The sequence below is a fragment of the Sciurus carolinensis genome, chromosome 10 (assembly GCF_902686445.1).
Source record: "Sciurus carolinensis chromosome 10, mSciCar1.2, whole genome shotgun sequence".
In the NCBI taxonomy this organism is placed as follows: Eukaryota; Metazoa; Chordata; class Mammalia; order Rodentia; family Sciuridae; genus Sciurus; species Sciurus carolinensis.
In genome coordinates, this window is record NC_062222.1 from 23,591,374 (window position 1) to 23,608,700 (window position 17,327).

Genomic DNA, 17,327 nt, shown 5'->3' on the forward strand with positions numbered 1-17,327 from the left:
TTGGAGAAGGAAAAGTTTTTCTTGGCTGTTTCAGAGTTTCAGTCCACACTTGGCCAACTTCATAGCTCTTGGCCTAAATTAAGGCAGAACATCATGGTGGAAGGGCATGGCAGAGGAAAACAGGACATGGCAACTAGGAAGCAGAGAGAACTCCATTCACCAAGGCAGAATATAATGCCCAAAGGCATACCCCAGTGACCTACTTCCTTTAACCACACCCTTCAGTTACTGCCCAGTAAGTCCATATTAACGGATTAATCCACTGACTAGATTATGTCTCATAATCTAATCATTTCACCTCAAAATTTTTTTATTGTCTTACATTAGATTTTGAAGGATGTCTCATTCCTAAACCTTAACAACACATTAGTTGTACAAATTAATGGGTTTGACTGTGGCATTTCTGTGCATGCATACATCATGTTTTGATGGTATCCTTTATCCTACCACCCTCTGACTTGTCCCACTCTTGCCCATCTTCCTGGTCCTCTTCCCTGACCCTAGCAGTCTCTCTACTTTCTGTTCTGTTTTTATTTATTTTGTTTATCCCACATAGGAGAGAAAACATGTGATACTTGTCTTTCTGTGCCTCAGTCTCATTCACACAGTGATAACTCTTTCAAACTCATTATTCTCAGGTTAACTCTAGGTTCTTATATCCAGCTGCCTACTCAATCTTGCCCCTGGGATGTCTAATAGGCTTTTCAAACAGTGAAGGAGTTGGGGCACTTTGGTTTTTGTAAATTTTCTAAAGGTCATATTTTATTTTTTTTGTGGTGCTAGAGAAGGAACCAGGACCGTGCATTCTTGGCCAAGTGCTCTACCACTGAGCTAAGCCCTCAGTTCCCCAGAATTTTTTTAGGGGAGGGAATTTAGACTATGTGGGATCCAACATTTTATATAGGTGTACCAATTCAGTGTTACATAAACATATCTAAATGTTTTCAGAATACATGCTTTTTGTTAGTTTTTTCTAAAGCTCTTTAACTTGGAAAATTATAATGTTCATAATATACAATATGACTTGAGTCTTCAGAGTCAGGCTTTTAAAAATAATCGCAGGTTATTGTTTCTCATTTTCATTTCTAAACAGGAACATATCTATTTGTGATAACTGTTACTGGTGGATAGTATTCACTGGGCAGGAGGAAGTTCCCTTTGTGGTTGGCAGGAGGCCCCACCCCCATCAATATGTTGCTTGCTTGTGAAGCAAAAACTAATGGGAATGGGGTGAGGGGTGAATGTACATTGAGGTCTCAAATTCTGGAGCTTTGAAGGCATTAATTAGAAGTGTAAATGAGATAGTCTCTTACCTGTTTTCCTGATTCCTGGTCATGTAGACTACTAGGAATTATAAGTAAGCCATTATTTGTCCATTAGTTTATGAATTCCATGGGAGTCAGAAGTGTATCTCACTTTGTAGTACTAGGTGCTGTATTACCAAATGTAATGCTTTATATATGGTGGGCATTCACCAAATCTGTTCTGGATGAAATGTAATTGAACTGTTGTGTAGGAGTCATAGAACTAGGATTAGATTCAATCAAGCAACTGTCAGTCAGCTATCCTTTTTTCTACCACACTGCTTCAGTGAGCTCCAGTGTTTTCCTTCTGCCTAATGAAATAGAAATTTAACCCATTTTTGGAGTGTGTGGATATTGTAAATGAATTTCTATGGAATTCCTATTGGGATCCTTTGCGTAGCAATTTCACAGTTGCTGACGTAGATTTAATATAAATAAATTTTGTCCTCTTACCAAGTATTCATTTTCACTTTTTATTATAAGAGTAGTAGTCAGGTAGCATTGGGATGGTAGGTGATACTAAACTGCATCGTGAAACCTGGACTTGCATTTGATCTGTGTAGATGTAAATCAAGAGCAGTCACTTAATTGTGGCATTAGTTCAGATCAGGTTTGACTGCCTATAACAGAAAAAGTCAACATGGTTTAAAAAAATGCCAGAGTTAAATTTTTCACTTGTGTGGGAAGCTGGAGCTGGCTAGGTCACAGTTGATGTAAGCTTTTCAGTGTCAGATTTTGGCTTCTGATCCACATTGTTCACCTTTCCAGGTACCTCAGGTTCAAGATGCCTGCTCCCATTTATTGTAGAGTGTCGTCTTCTGTAAGGACACTTTCCAGAGGTTGCAGACAAAACTTTTATTCACACACCACTGGCTTGAATAGAGTTTCGCCTAGTTGCATGGGAGGCTTTTATTTCTTAAGTTAGAAAATCTGTCTTATTTCCAGCATCTGTGTGCTGTTTTAATCGTTAATACTGAGAACAAAGGGGAGAATGACTAATAGGGAGCAGGGAGGAGAACAACTAGCCATCACTGCTTCTTATCAATTCTTAGGTGGACATGTGCTTCACTTCTTCCCCTCAGTACACCAAAAGATAACTGAACATTTGCTTAGCTGAAAGGCAGCATTTAAGAACATGTGCTAAGGACACCATCAAAAACAAACGACAATTTACAGAATGGGAGAAAGTATTTGAAAATCATGTTTGATAAGGACTCTTATTTCCAGACGATAGAAAGAACTCATGTTAATAAAATGACACATCAAATTTTTAGTGGGCCAAAGATGTGAAGTGAACCTTTCTCCAAGTGGCAGATAAGTAGTTTGAAGATGTTTAATATATAAAAAAGTAAAAAGCCAGCTAGTAACAAGTGTTGGCAAGGGTGTGGGAAAATTATAACCCCCATACACTGAAGGTGGAAATTTAAAATGGTATGTCTGCTTTGGAAAACGTTTTAGCAGTTCTTCAAAAAGTTAGACCTAACTTCACCATTTGACTCAAAATTCTACTCCTTGGTATTTCTATGAAGAAGTGACAGCGTGAGTCCATGCAAAAATATGTACGCGAGGCCCTGGGGGTGTAGCTCAGTGTTAGAGTGCTTGGCTTGCAAGTGTGAGACTCTGGGTTCAATCCCCAGTACTAGAAAACAAAATGTGTACGTAAATGATCATTGATGCATTATTCTTATCAACCAAAACATGGAAACAACCCAGATGTCTATATGCTAATGAATGGATAAATGTGAAAAATCAATATGATGCAAATTATTTAGCAATTAAAAGGAAGACTAGTGTATGCTATAATATGATCATCCCTGAGAACAAAGCATACATTGATTCCATTTAAGTGAAATGTTCAGAACAGGCATAACAGACATTAAATTGGTGGCTTCTTGTGGTGGGTTTGGAGGGAGATGGGGAGCAATGGCTAATGAATATGGTTTTCTTCGCCCTGGGGTGATACAAGTGTTGTTGATTTTGGTGATGATTATGCAAGTCTGTGAATATATGAAAAGCTGTTGAATTGTATACTTGAAGTGAGTCAATTTTATGGTGTGAATTATAACTCAGTAAAGGTTTTTTTGTTGTTTTTTTTTTTTTTTTTTTACCAAAAGGAACCCTGCTACAAATACTTGCCATCACTAAAATAAGGATATTAAGTGACTATAAACATTCACTACTTAATGCCAACCATAGTTCAAATACAATGGACTGCAAAGTGATCATGTCACTCATTTTAGGTTGGGGAAATGTTTTGTAGAGTATCTTGTATACATAGTACTTTTGCATATAGAAAAAGTTATTTTGGCACAGCAAACCGTAGTCTGTAAAGAGAGATACCTACCTTGGAGGGTGATATTTCACACCCCAACAGTGTTGTTATATAACGTGCCCTTAGCTTCATTGGCATTCTTGCCACATGCCACGTTGTGATGTGACCCCCACACATTTGCTTGATAAATAATTACCATTCTGTGCAATTCTCCCACACATCACATTTAGGTTCTACTTAAAGAAAATGCTTCCCATTTGCTCTCATTAATCTGGCATTTTAAATATTACTTGTGGTATGATTTTGCATAGTTCTAATGTGTTTCCCTTGAAGGGCTGGCAAGATGCTTGCTTTGGTAATTTACCCATCTAGAGTTTCAGGATGATGATGAGGGGGAGATACCCAGGGGTCTGAAGCACTAGGGTTGTAGAATGCTTTTGCACCAACCACTTGCTTGGTATCTGTGTTGCTGTACTGTTTCTCACATTAAAACAGTAAGTCAAGAGCCTGGTGCTTCCAGAAGCCCATGCAGTCACACTGAATAATAATATACGTGTTTATGTAACACATTAACTAGGGAAATATTTGTAAGTAGTTTATGGTGCATTTCTTTGAGGCTACTAAACAATTGATTTGTGTTTGGTCCTGAGCATGCAAGAATAAACCAGAAACTAAAAGGTCTGACCTTAGGGAAACGTGCAGAGCAGGAGGGTTTATACCAGGTACCCGTTCAGAAGCCCAAGGTGCCATGGGAGCAGAGGAGCATCAGGGAGTGGGTGGCAAAGTGTTTGAGGAAGTGATTTTTAAATGTACTCTTTTCAAGAACAAAATTATGTCTTCTTCAGGAAAATGGATGGAACTGGGAGCCTTATGTTAAGCAAAATGAACCAGTCTCAGAAAGTCAAGGGTTGTATGTTTTCTCTCCTTTATTGTAGCTAGGGAGGAAAAAAAAAAAGGGTGTGTGTGGAGGGAAGAACCTCATGAAAATAGAGAGGAGAACAGTAGAGTAGAGGAAGGGAACTGGAGAGGCAAAAGAGATCCTGGGGAAATTGATCAAGTTATGTTAAGAGCATAATGTATGGATATGTCACAGTAAATTCCAGTGTTTTGTGTAATTGTAGTAGCACTACAATTGAAAAGAAGGATTAAAAGAGGAGAAAAATTAAATCAGTTCATTTTGTTTTTGTGTGGTGCTAGGAATTGAACCCTGGGCCTCAGGCACGTTAAGCATGATCAGTACCACTGTGTTATATATCCTAAGTCCCTAAACTGACTCTTGAAAATAGGTAACAGTTTAGAAACTCAGAGGAAGGCAGGCTCAGGATGAAAAGAATCACAGAAATTCTTGGGGAAACCAGTTGAGATAATTTTTTGAATCAGAAGCTTTCAACCATGAATGACTTTCTGATGATGGGGATGAGGGTGGGCATTTGGCAGTATCTGGAGATATTTGACTCTGATAGTTATGTAGGGATTGCAGGGGGCAGGCAGCTGTTCCTAACACCCAGTGACCAGAGGGCCACTATGCTGCTAAAAACCTACAGTGCACTGGACAGCCATCCACAACAAAGTACCCTCTGGTCTGGCATTGAGTAGTGCCACTGTTGAGAAGTCCTACTTAGAAGCATTGCATGAGACAAAGATTCCCCAAAATGTTTGTGGAATTGAATGTACAAATATTTCTTTCATGTGAATATATGTATGATGTGTATATTTCAATTTAAAAAGTGTAACAGTAGCTTAACTTGGGTATGGTATAGGAACTGCAGTAAAACCAAATGTGAAGGGCTCTTGGTAGCTTTATCCTTTCAGAAATGGCGAGTCATTGATGAATTCTAGGATTCCCCCGGGGAGGTGATTCAGTGGTAGAGCACTGGCCTATGGCATATGCAATGGCCCGGGTTCTGTCCTACATGGCCAGATAGATAGATAAATGAATAAAATAAAATTCTCAGATTCCAACTTGGAGAGAATAGATAAGGACATTTTTTTTTTTTTTTTTTGGGTGCTGGGGATTGAACCCAGGGCCTTGTGCTTACAAGGCAAGCACTCTACCGACTGAGCTATCTCCCCAGCCCCACGACATTATTTTTAAAGACTTTAAAAAGAATTGGTAAAATATAGAGTGGGTGGAGTTACAAACATTTCCTGTGTTTAGGCTTTTGCCTTTTCATGGTGTTGTGTTGAAAGCTTCACTTTTTTCTGATAATTAAAAGGAAATCTGAATTGCCATTGATATCGACTTATTTTTCAAATGTGTGCTGAAAGCCCCACCCCATTATGGATTATTTTTACTTTTGTGAATAAAACTGGAATACTGAACTTAGTGCAGGCTTTGGTGGACACACCTTCTCATGTGTCGTGGGTAAACACTTAGAATGGCATTTGCTGGGTTTATGGTGTGTGTGTGTGTGTGTGTGTGTGTGTGGGTGTGGGTGTGTGTGTGTGTGTATTTGACATTTTAGGAAATCAGTTTTCCAAAGTATTTGTACTTTGCCTCCAACTACTGCTGTTTGATTATTTTAATCTTTTATTCATGTTAGCCAAACATAAGTAATGAAGTTGAGCAGTTTTTCATGTGTGATTGGACATTTATGTTTCTTCTGTTGTGAATTGTCTAGTCAGATCTTTTACTTGTTTAAAAAATTGTGTTGCGCTGGGGTTGTGGCTCAGTGGTAGCGCACTCACAAGGCCCTGGGTTCGATCCTCAGCACCACATAAAAATAAAGGTATTGTGTCCACCTACAACTAAAAAACTATTTAAAAATTGTGTTGTCTTTTTGTTAATTCTGGGAATTCTTTAAGATACATTAAATTCTTTTAATGAATTCTTTCAGATACATTAAATTTCAAATATTCTGTAGCTTGCCTGTTTTTAAAATTAGTTTTGCCTATTATCTTAATGTCTCTTAATTTTGATGAAATTAAATTTATCAGTTCAAAAAATTTGCTAGGGTTTTTTGCTCTAAGAAACTTTAGTGTACCCCAAGATTTTGAAGAACCTTTCCCATGTTGTCTTATAAAAGAAATAAAGACTTATGAAGATTTTTTTTTTGAGGGGGTTATACTATATGAGGATTAAGGTTTGTTTTCCCATATAGATATCCAGTATTTCCAGCACCACTTAAGAAAGACTTTAATCTCCTTTGATTTTTTTTTTTGACACCTTTGTCAAAAATCATTTGACTATATATGTATACATCTATTTCTAAATAATCCAATTTTTATCTTTTTGCCAATTCTACACTGTCATGATTATTGTGGCTTTTGGTATAAATTGTCTGTTTTTAAAATTGTTTTGTACATCTTGTTATTGTACATCTTTTATGTTCCCATGTAAAATTTAGAATAAATTCATTCCTATAGAAAACAAAATATAATAAAACCAAAAATTGACAATTCAGTATTATGAATATAAAGCTTTACAATACATGAGCATGGTGATGCTTTGGTTCAGATCTTTAGTTTCTCATAGAACTGTCAGAGTTTTCAGCATAGTTATTATGGGCCTTGTTTGTAACTTTTCCTGTGTTTTATGTTTCTAGATGTTAATTTAAAAGATATTTGAACATTTCATTTTTCAACTGATCACTGTTAATATATAAAATGTAGTTGGCTTAATGTTGCTAAGTTGACTCATTAGTTCTGGTAGTTTCTTTAGGATTTTTAAAAATATGCTTCCTTCATTTGCAATTGTATGCCTTTTATTTCTTTTACTTGCTTTCTTACACTACCTAATTCCTCCCATAAAATGTTAAATAGAAGTGTCAATCTGATGTATCTTGCCTTATCATTCATTATTGCACTGTTGAACATGATGTTAGTTCAAAACAGTTTGTAGATGCCTTTTTAATCTTGTGAAAGTTTGTTTATTCCCAATTTAAATTGTGAATGAATAGGTTTGAATTTTAATGTAATATTTTTCAGTGGGTGTAGAAATGATCATCTATTTTTCTAGAATTGTCAATGTGATGAAGTACATTGATTTTTTTTTTTTTTTTTCTTTTTAAACATTTAATTTTCTACGTTAAACTAATTCCCCCTCCTAAGACAAATGCTACTTGGCCATGATGTACTAACATTTTATATATTGTTTCATTCATTTTTTAGTATTAGATATTTAGTTAAGGAATTTTGTATTTATTTACATGAGAGATGTTGGGATAGGTTTTTGTGGTATGGGTGATTAAACCCAGGGATTCTCTACCACTGAGCTACATCCTAGATGTTTGTATTTTGATTTTGAGGCAGGGTCTCATTAAGTTGTTGAGGGTATCATCAAGTTACCAAAGCTCTCCTTGAACTTGTGATCCTCTTGCCTCAGCCTCCATTGTAGCTGGGATTACATGCGTGTGCCACTGTGCCTGGCTGTGTTCGATTCTTTTTTTAATAAAAACCTTTGTCTGATTTTTGTATCAGTTACTATGTTGTCTTCAAAAAAGAACTGGTACATTTTCTCTCAATGCTTTTTTGAAATTGTGCAGGATAAGATTGGTATTATTTCTTAAATGTTAGAGGTAATTTCAACTGTGAATTCATCTTGGTCTGGAGTTTCTTTGTTGGAAGTTTTAAAAATTATAGATCAGTTTAGTGGGTATAAGGATATTCAGATTTCCTATTCTTGCATTAGTTTTGAAAAAAATTTTCTCAAGGAAATATTCTTTTAAATTGTTGACTTAGCATAAACTTCATAATATCTACTTGTTAAACATTTCATATCTATAGGATCTGTAATGATACTTCTTGTTTTATGTTTGATGTTGGAGACTTGATTTTTTTCTTGATACCTCTTAACAAGAATAGGTTCATCGATTTTACTGTTTGCAGAGAATACAGTATAATTTTTCTTTTCATTGGTTTCTGTTTTATTTCCTGTTCTGTTTTTTTTTCTTTTTTTACTTTGGAGTTTGTTTTTATTGCTTCTTGAGTTGGAAATATAGATCATTGGTTTTAAATTTTATTGTTTTGCTTTTTGCAGCACTGGGGATTGAAACCAGGGCCACTTAACCACTGACTTCTACCCACAGCCCTTTTTAATTTTTTATTTTGGCACAGGGCCTCACTAGCTTGTTGAGTCTGGCCTTGAAGTAGCAATCCCTCTACCTCAACCTCCTGAGTTGCTGGGATTATGGGTACATGCAAACAGTTCCTGCATACACTTTAATTTTGAATGTTGGCATTTAAAGCTATAAATTTCCTTCAAGGACTACTTTAGTTTGCATCCCATTAATTTTAAGTATGATTTTGTTCCAAATAACTTTTAAAATTTTATATCTGAGTATAATACAGGTGTTAATGTGCTATTTGGAAGCATCTTTAAAAAAATTCTTAATAGTTGGGACTATTCTACACATAAACTTATTTTTTCTACTTTAGTACATTTTTGATCAGCATGGTCTGTTTTATCAATACTTTGAAATTTATTAGACTTGTTTTATAGCTTCAGATTTAACTTAGTAAATGCTTTGTGTACTTGAACAGTGAGTTTTCTGCTCATTGTAGAATGCTTGAATGTCAAGTAGATCATATTGGTAGGTGTCTTCAAGTGTTCTGTATTGATTTTGATTCTGATATTGTTCTATCAATAACTAAAATAGAGACATTAAAATCTCCGATTAGGACTTGTCTACTTCCCTTTAATTCTGTCAATTTTTGTTTTATGTATTGAATATTCAGAAGGTTTTAGTGTTTGTGCACGTGCTTGTGTATCGATCTGTTATAATGAAATAGCTTTGATCATTATTAGGAGCCTTCTGCTAGTAATTGTCTTGAAATCTACTACCCTCTTTGGTGTTAACACAGCCACACTAGATTTCTTATACTCAATGTCTTCAGGTGTGTTGTTTTTCATCCTTTTTACTTGTCTGTTTTTATGTTTAAATTTGTTTTTTAAATGAACAGCATATAATTTAATCCTGTATAAAAGAAAAGTAAAAGAAGTCTAAGCCAGGTGTTGTGACACAGGTCTGTAATCCCCATTTTACTTGGGAGGCTGAGGCAAGCCATCCTTAGTAATTTAGCAAGACTGCCTTAACATAAAAAAGGCTATGTGTGTATCTCAGTGGTAGTGAACATGCGCAGCACACGGCAGGCTCTGGGCTTGATCCCCAGAACCACGAGCAACTATAAAGCACTGCCAGCTTTTTTTTTTTCACTCAGGTTTTTAATTAACTGCATGTAATGTGACTTTCGAGATGTGGGTTGAAGCCCACCATCTTGATTTCGTCTTCTGTGTGACCTTTTTTGCTGTTCTCTTCCTTGCTGTGTTTTTTAGTGAATTGAGTATATTTTAGTATTTCAGTTTGTCTATTCTGCCTATTTTTAGTTATGCCTCTGTATTATTTTTGATGTTATCTCAGAGTATAGCATGCATTTAAAATCTATCACAGTATCTACCTTTTTGCAGGCAATATAAGAACCTTGGAGCAGTGTGCTTCTAACTACTACCCTTCTGCCCTCTGCTCGTGTTATTTTGTATTTTAATTCTGCATACCTTGCCAGTCTCTGAACTTTGCAGCATATAAACTACATACGCCATGAGGGGATTCACTGCATTCTTAGTTCATGAAATAGAAACCAGTGGTTTTTAAAAGAAGTTGAAGATTTGTGTTCATGTATGTGACTTTTTTTAAAAGAACCTAGGGGCTCTTAACGATTGAGCCACATTCCCAGCCCTTTTTATTTAATATAATTCCATTTTGAGACAGGATCTTGCTAAGTTGCTGAGGCTGGTCTCAAACTTGCAATTCTCCTGCCTCCGCCTCATGAGCCACTGGTATTACAGGCATGCCCTGCCATACCTGGCTTTAAAAGTAATTTTTTTATACCAACATATTTAGTCTTTCTGGTTTTCTTTTCTGTAGTACTGGGTGTCTGTCTAGTACCATTTCTGTTAAACCTTTTGAGCTAAGATGAGCATTTCTTATAATGTAGATTCTGTTGGAGAAGAATTCTTTCATCTTCTATCTGCCAATGTCTTTATTTTGCCTTTATTTTTGATGAGTATAGAATTCTGGATTGTAGTTCTTGCCCCAGTTCTTCAAGAACTCAGTTCTTGGTCTTCAGGCCTCCATATCTGGTGACAACTCATCCATTTTTCTTGTCATTTTCTTGCATATCTTCTTTTTCTTTTGCTGCTTTCAAGGTTTCCTTTTCATGTTTTGTTTTGTCTTGCTCACAATTCACTGAGACCCTTGGATGTGTGAGTTGATATTTCTTACCAGTTTTCAGTTATCTTATTATTTCTTTGAAAATGTCTTCATTTTTCTCTTTCATCATTTTCTGGGATTTGAGTCACCTTATGTTAGAGCATATGACACCACCCTGGAGATTTCAGATTCTGTATTCTACTTTTCATATTCGATTTCAATTTGTATTTCAGTTTTGTTAATGTCTGTTGATCCATCTTTGAATTCACAGATTTTTTTTTTTTCCTTTGCCGGGCTTAACATTTTCAAAGAATTCTCCATTGTTATTTTCCTTTTTTTCTTTTTGCATATCCACTTGCCTCTTTTTAATAGTTTTTAATTTATGCTGAAAATCTGCATCAGTTTATGCATGCTGATCACTTTTTAAAAAAAAAAATTGGATCCTTCAACATGTTTGTAATTTTTGAGGGTATTGTTCATTTTTTTTTTTTTTTTTTTTAATTTTCCCTAGTGTCCTTGGCTATTTCTTAATTGTTTTTCTGGATTATTCCCTCTCTGGATGCTGTGCTACATTTTCTTCTTTACATGTTTTATAATGTTTTGAGTGGATGCCAGATATTGTGTGTTTGAGAAAGAGAATAAAATATTACCCTTGCTTACGCAAGGGCATGCCTGTCCTCCTATAGACCAAGTCTGTGGTTGGGCTAATATTTGGTGCTATTGCTCCTTTATTTATACTGAGTGTCTCACATGCTTCATGTGGTTGGAGGGCACCATTGGATGCTTTGCTGGAAGGTTTGGCTCCATTCTTTCTGGGTATCCTTGGCCCTGAGCTTGGCCTACTTCTCTGTGCTGTTTCAGCTTTCCTCCCCTTCCCTAGACATAGGAGGCAGTGTGTCCTACTTTGGAATGACATGGAGTACCTGAAGGCCTCTTCAGTACTCCTGCCTTGGCCCTGCTGCTTAGCACACCCCTCCAGGGTATGTCTTAGTGCTGCTCTCGGACTTCCTCACCAGCACTGGGTGGAAGCCTATGAGGAAGAGCTGGAGGGTGGTTCAGGTATGTGTGTATGTCTCCTGGGAATCACAAACCATCACATCACCCTGCCCTGTGCTTGAAAACTTGTGTTAAAATTCCTGTTTTATTTGTCTGTTAGCATCCTCTTTGTTCCACCGCTGTCCAAGACGAAAGCAGTCATTGTGTGTGTGTTTGTGTGTACACACATTCTCTACAAGATGTGACTTATTGCTTTCTGGATTTTGGTTACTTAGGGGTTTTTTTTTTTTTTTTTTTAATATTTTTGTTTTAGTTGTCAATGGACCTTTATTTATTTATATGTGGTGCTGAGAATAGAACCCAGGGCCTCACACATGACAGGCACAACTCCAACCCCCTAGAATTTTGGAGGTGGTTCTTCCTCACCCCCATTCTGGATATTCCTGGTCTCTCAGAAATGAAGACTGATGGCCTAAAAATACAGAAAAACAAAATAAGTGACTTGAAATAGGAAAGGAAATTTTGTGTGGGGGGGTGCATTTTCAACTCCTTATATTTAAAAAGAAAATTGAGTTTTTGTAGATTCTCCATCTTGTTCTTGTAGTTATGGTGAGAATGATTTTCTGTATTCTAAGCAGAAGCAGCAGTTCTCCAGTGATTAATTGTTTGAGTTCACTTTGATTGGAACATATATAATTTTACTTCTGGCTGTATTACAGCTCCCAATGATTAATTGTTTGAATTCACTTTGATTGGAACATGTAATTCTGCTTCTGACTGTCTTATGGCCCACTTCCCCAATTTGAAACAACTTTTTGGTGGGCAGAAAAAAAAGTTATACAACGTCACTCTGAGTAAAATTAGGCAGATATTTTGATCACCTCTGGAAAATATGTTTCATAGATTTTTTTTTTAAAAGTTTTTTTCCACAGAAGCCCTTATGAGAAACTGATTACAGCTAGCACATTTCTTTAACCTTTCAAAGTCTTGCATTTGGCTTCCCTTTTCTCACAGTAACCTTTAGTGTAGGACTTGTAACATGCTGGTTTGATTTTTCCTTTTCAGCATTCCTTTTAGAAAAACATCAGAATATTCCTGATGGTTACCGTCATCAATTTTGGTAGCTGCCTTTCAGTTTTTTTTCTCTTACCTTCTCCATTTATGATAATGTCTTATCAGACTTGTGGATGGCTCTCTCTACTTGTGTCTGTGTATTTTCTGTATTTATAAGCTTATCAAGTGAAATACAAGGAAACATAACTTGCATGTGTGTTGTCAGAACTGTAAAAATGCAGAAGAGAATTCATGGATATGGGGTAAAATATAGAATACAGACAATAGCTGCTGAGACTGCTTCTCATACCAGGGCCTAAGATAGTGCCTGATACATATACTATATGTTGTCATTATTACTATTTGAATGACTGAAAAGAGGTTGAGATGCTTATTTAAGAACAAGAAAATGAGCTGGGTGCAGCGGAACATGCCTGTAATCTCAGCTGCTTGGGAGGCTGAGGCAGGAGGTTTGTGAGTTCAGAGCCAATCTCAGCAACTTAGTGAGGCCCTAAGCAACTCGGCAAGACCCTATCACTAAATAAAATATTAAAAAAGGGCTGGGGATGTTGCTCAGTGGTTAAGCACCCCTGGGTTCAATCCAGAGTACTAAAACCAAAACAATAACAACCAAAAAAAGAAGCAAGAAAATGTTTATCATAACTGTTCCTTTCTGCAGATTTCAATCCCAACCTTAAACTCCATAGATAATAAAGTCTTGCCTGGCAGTTTGCTCTTTTACCTGGTTCATTTTTTTCCTTCCTGAGGTTTATGCTATTAGATTGTTGCCTCTGTATTCAGCAAGAACCAGTGTGTGGTGACTTAGAGCCACACACTGTGGTGGCTCATAGTCGTAGGCATCTAGGTTCTAGTTTGTCTGGAATGAGGTGTTGGATCCATAAGACAAGGCCATGTTCTCGGCTAGACAGTGCAATGTAGCAGCAGCTCCGGCTCCAGGAACCCTAAATTAGACTTTTTCAGTTCCACTCTAGCTCTGCTGCAGTCACTGATTTTGTTACCTTGAAATGAAGATGTAATGGCTTTTTTTACTCTTGTTATTTTAATGTGATAATCTAACATATGCCATAAAATTTTCTGTTCTTTATTACCCATATATTTGCCTGTTGTCTTATATATCCATTAAGTTTTATTAATAAGACATCTTATTTCCAAAACTACAGCATTTTTATAGTGTAGTTTACCAGAGATGCTGTTCCAGGTTAGGCATCCTTTGATCTGAAAGTCTCTTGATGATGTTCAGAGTTTCAAGTTTCATGACTTCTGTTTTTTGGTGGTGCTGGGATGGAACCCAGGGCCTCCTACATGTTAAATGCGTGCTCTACCAGCCCTCTTTCTGATTTCATACTTTCAGATTAAGGATGTTGAACTGGTAAAGTCCGTGCAAATATTCCAAACTCCAAAAAACTACAAATTCTGAAACAGTCATGGTTCCAATCTGTAATATTTCACTTTAAAATGGATTCAGTGTTTCCTAATGTCTCATTTTGCTTAACAATGTCCTAGCAATGGATGACTTTAAAAAAAAGAAACTTGAGAAATTTAAAATGAGTAAAACGTGTTTGAATGCATGGCGTTTTATTTTTCCCACACCAATGTTTTAGAGCGAGGGTTCTGTACACAGGATGAGTGTGAGCAGTGTTGTGGTTGGATGGAAACCCAGCCTTAGGTAATGCTAGTAGCTGACCCCTTGAACGTTCTCAATTATGTGTAGCATGTTAAATTAAAAAGTGGAAGTGTTATGATTTTGTTTGTTGAAACATAAGCAAACAGGATTTTCTTCCCTTGTGAATGATGTATTTCTGTTTAACCTCTCATCCTTCAGCACTTTTGTTTTCTGCTGTAGTCTGCAAAGTGCTCAGCAGCTCAAGTTTGAGTCACTGTTTGGAGGCAAAGCTTATAGTGATATTTAACTTTGTATGCCATGGCGGATTTATCCAGATATGGTGTGGCTCTTTGACCTGAAACTTAACAATTAATCCTCACCCCTTGTGTGTCTATAATTCTAGTTCATAGCTCTTTAAACTCTGGCCTTCAAAACTCCTTTTTATGTTCTGTGTTACTGGAACCACTTTCTCATCTGTCCAGCATTTCTGTTTGCTGCCCTGTGTGTAACTGGGTTAGGAATATCCAACTACCTACCTGGAGTTGATATTTCCCCTCACACATAAGGAAAGCCTTAGGGGAGCTCATATTGGAGAGTACAAAGAATTACTTAGGCCTGTTGTCTAATTGTGAGTATAGATTTATTATGTTCTTATTTGCTACTGTTTTTGTCTTTCACTGAACACCTTTACTAGTTGATGCTATTTTGTAGGTGATCTGGCATTTATTGATTTTATTAATTCATACATACATACATACATACATACTAGGGATTGAACCCAGGGACTCCTCACCACTGAACCACATCCCCAGCTCTTTTTATATTTTCATTTTGAGGCAGGGTCTCACTTAGTTATTAGGGCCTCGCTAAGTTGCTGAGGTTGGTTTCAAATTTGTGATCCTCGGGCTTCAGCCTTCCCAGTTGCCAGGTTTACAGGCCTGTGCCCCAATGTCTGACACTACATTCTTGGAGTGACATCTTTGTTATTGTTGCCTACAGCTTTCTCAAGCTCACTAGTTTTTTTGTTATTTTATGTCTTGTTAGTCTTCTAGTATCTCTGTACAGTCACTCTTGACTATCTTCCATCTATTCTGTACCTGGTACCCGGTGTGTTTGTGTACGGTTTTAATCTGGTCACACTTCCCTACTAACCAAATAGGACTTGACAAACCAAATCCTTAGCTGTAGCCAAGGAGGCTCTGTGTGGCTGGACCTGGTTGCCTCTTGACCTTTGCATTCTCCACCTGGTTTATAGGACCAGTGATGAGGCTGACTAGAGATTTCCTATTTACCCACTGCACCCACACATGCACAGCCTCCCCTACAATCACTGCCCCGCCCCAGCATCAGTCCATTTGTTCTAATTGATGAACCTGCTTTGACACATCACAATTGCATCAAGTCCATAGTTCACTTTAGAGTTCACTCTTAGGGTCGTACATTCTATGGATTTGGGAAAATTGGGTGATGACATGGATCCATCGCTGTGATGTCAGTGTTTTCTCTGCCCTAAAAATCCTCTCTGCGTTCCTTGTTCTCCTCTCCCACCAGCCTCTGGCCACCGCTGACCTTTTTACCATCTGCTGTTCCGTGTTTTCCAGCATTGTCGTACAGCTGGACTCATAGGGCATGTAACCATTTCATGAGGTCCCTTCGTGGCTTTTCATGGTGTGACACGAATTTCTTTTTAGCATCAATTAATATTCCATTGTCTGGATCCGTTGTTTATTGATCCATTTAACTACTAAGGGCCATTTTGGTTGCTTCCAAATTTAGCAATTTGGTATAAAGGTGCTAGAAGCATCCTTGTGCAAGTTTTTGTGGGAATATAGGTTCTAAACGACTTTGGGTAAATACCAAGGTATTCCTGGGTCCTAGGCGGGAGTATGTTTATTTTCTTAAACTACCAGACTCTTTCAAAGCATCTGTATCATTTTGCATTCTTACCAACACAAGTAAGAGTTCCTATTGTTCCGCATTCTCATTGGCATTTAATGTTTTCACTGTTTTAAACTTTGGCCTTTCTAATTGGTGCTTAGTGGTATCTTCTTTTAATTTGCATTTTCCTGATGATACATGATGGGGAGCATTTTTTTCTTGTGCTTATGTATCATCTATATATACACATGTATATACCATATCACCTAGCAACCTCACTTCAAGGTATATACTCAAAAGAATGAAAAGAAGGGACTTGGAAAGATAATTGAAAACCCAGTTTAGCTCGCTGTGGTGATTCACACCTATAATCCCAGTGGTCCGGGAGGCTGAGGCAGGAGGATTGCAAGTTCAAAGCCAGCCTGAGCAATTTAGCAAGACCTAAGCAACTCAGGGAGACCCTGTCTTTAAATAAAAATAAAAAGGTTGGGGATGTGGCTCAGTGGTTAAGCACCCCTGGGTTCAATCCCTGGTACCAAATCAAACAAAAAGAAATCATACCCATTTTCATACCAGCGTTATTCACAGTAACCAAAACATGGAAGCAACCAAAGTGCTCATGGATGTGACACCGAAGAAATAAAATGTGGCAAATGCATACAATGGAATATTAGCCTTAAAAGGACAAAAATTCTAATGCGTGCTTCAGCACAATGAGCCTTGAAGACATGCTACGTGAAAGAAGCCAGTTACTAAAAGACACTCTTCAATTCCACTTACACGTGGTACCTGAAATAGTCTAAATCACGAAGGTTCAAAGTAGAATGGTGGCTGCTAGGGGCTGAGGAGATGGGGAATGGGGCGTTGGTGTGTAGTGGCTGTACAGAGCTTCAGTTCAGGATGGAACGTTCTGGAAACGGAGGGCGGCCACAGTTGTGCAAGTGTGAATGCATTTGATGCTACTGAGCTGTATGTGTAAAAATGATGAAGACAGAACATTTTATATGCAAAAATTTTTTTTAAATTTCCAAGAGAAATTTTCAAAATGAAAA

The 17,327-nt window shown here is 37.2% G+C and overlaps 1 protein-coding gene across 2 annotated transcripts in view; it reads left to right on the forward strand.

The window, feature by feature from the left end:
* Arhgap10 (Rho GTPase activating protein 10) overlaps positions 1-17,327 on the forward strand; it is a 284,074-nt gene that overhangs the window by 127,665 nt on the left and 139,082 nt on the right. The gene's annotated exons all lie outside the window — the stretch shown is intronic.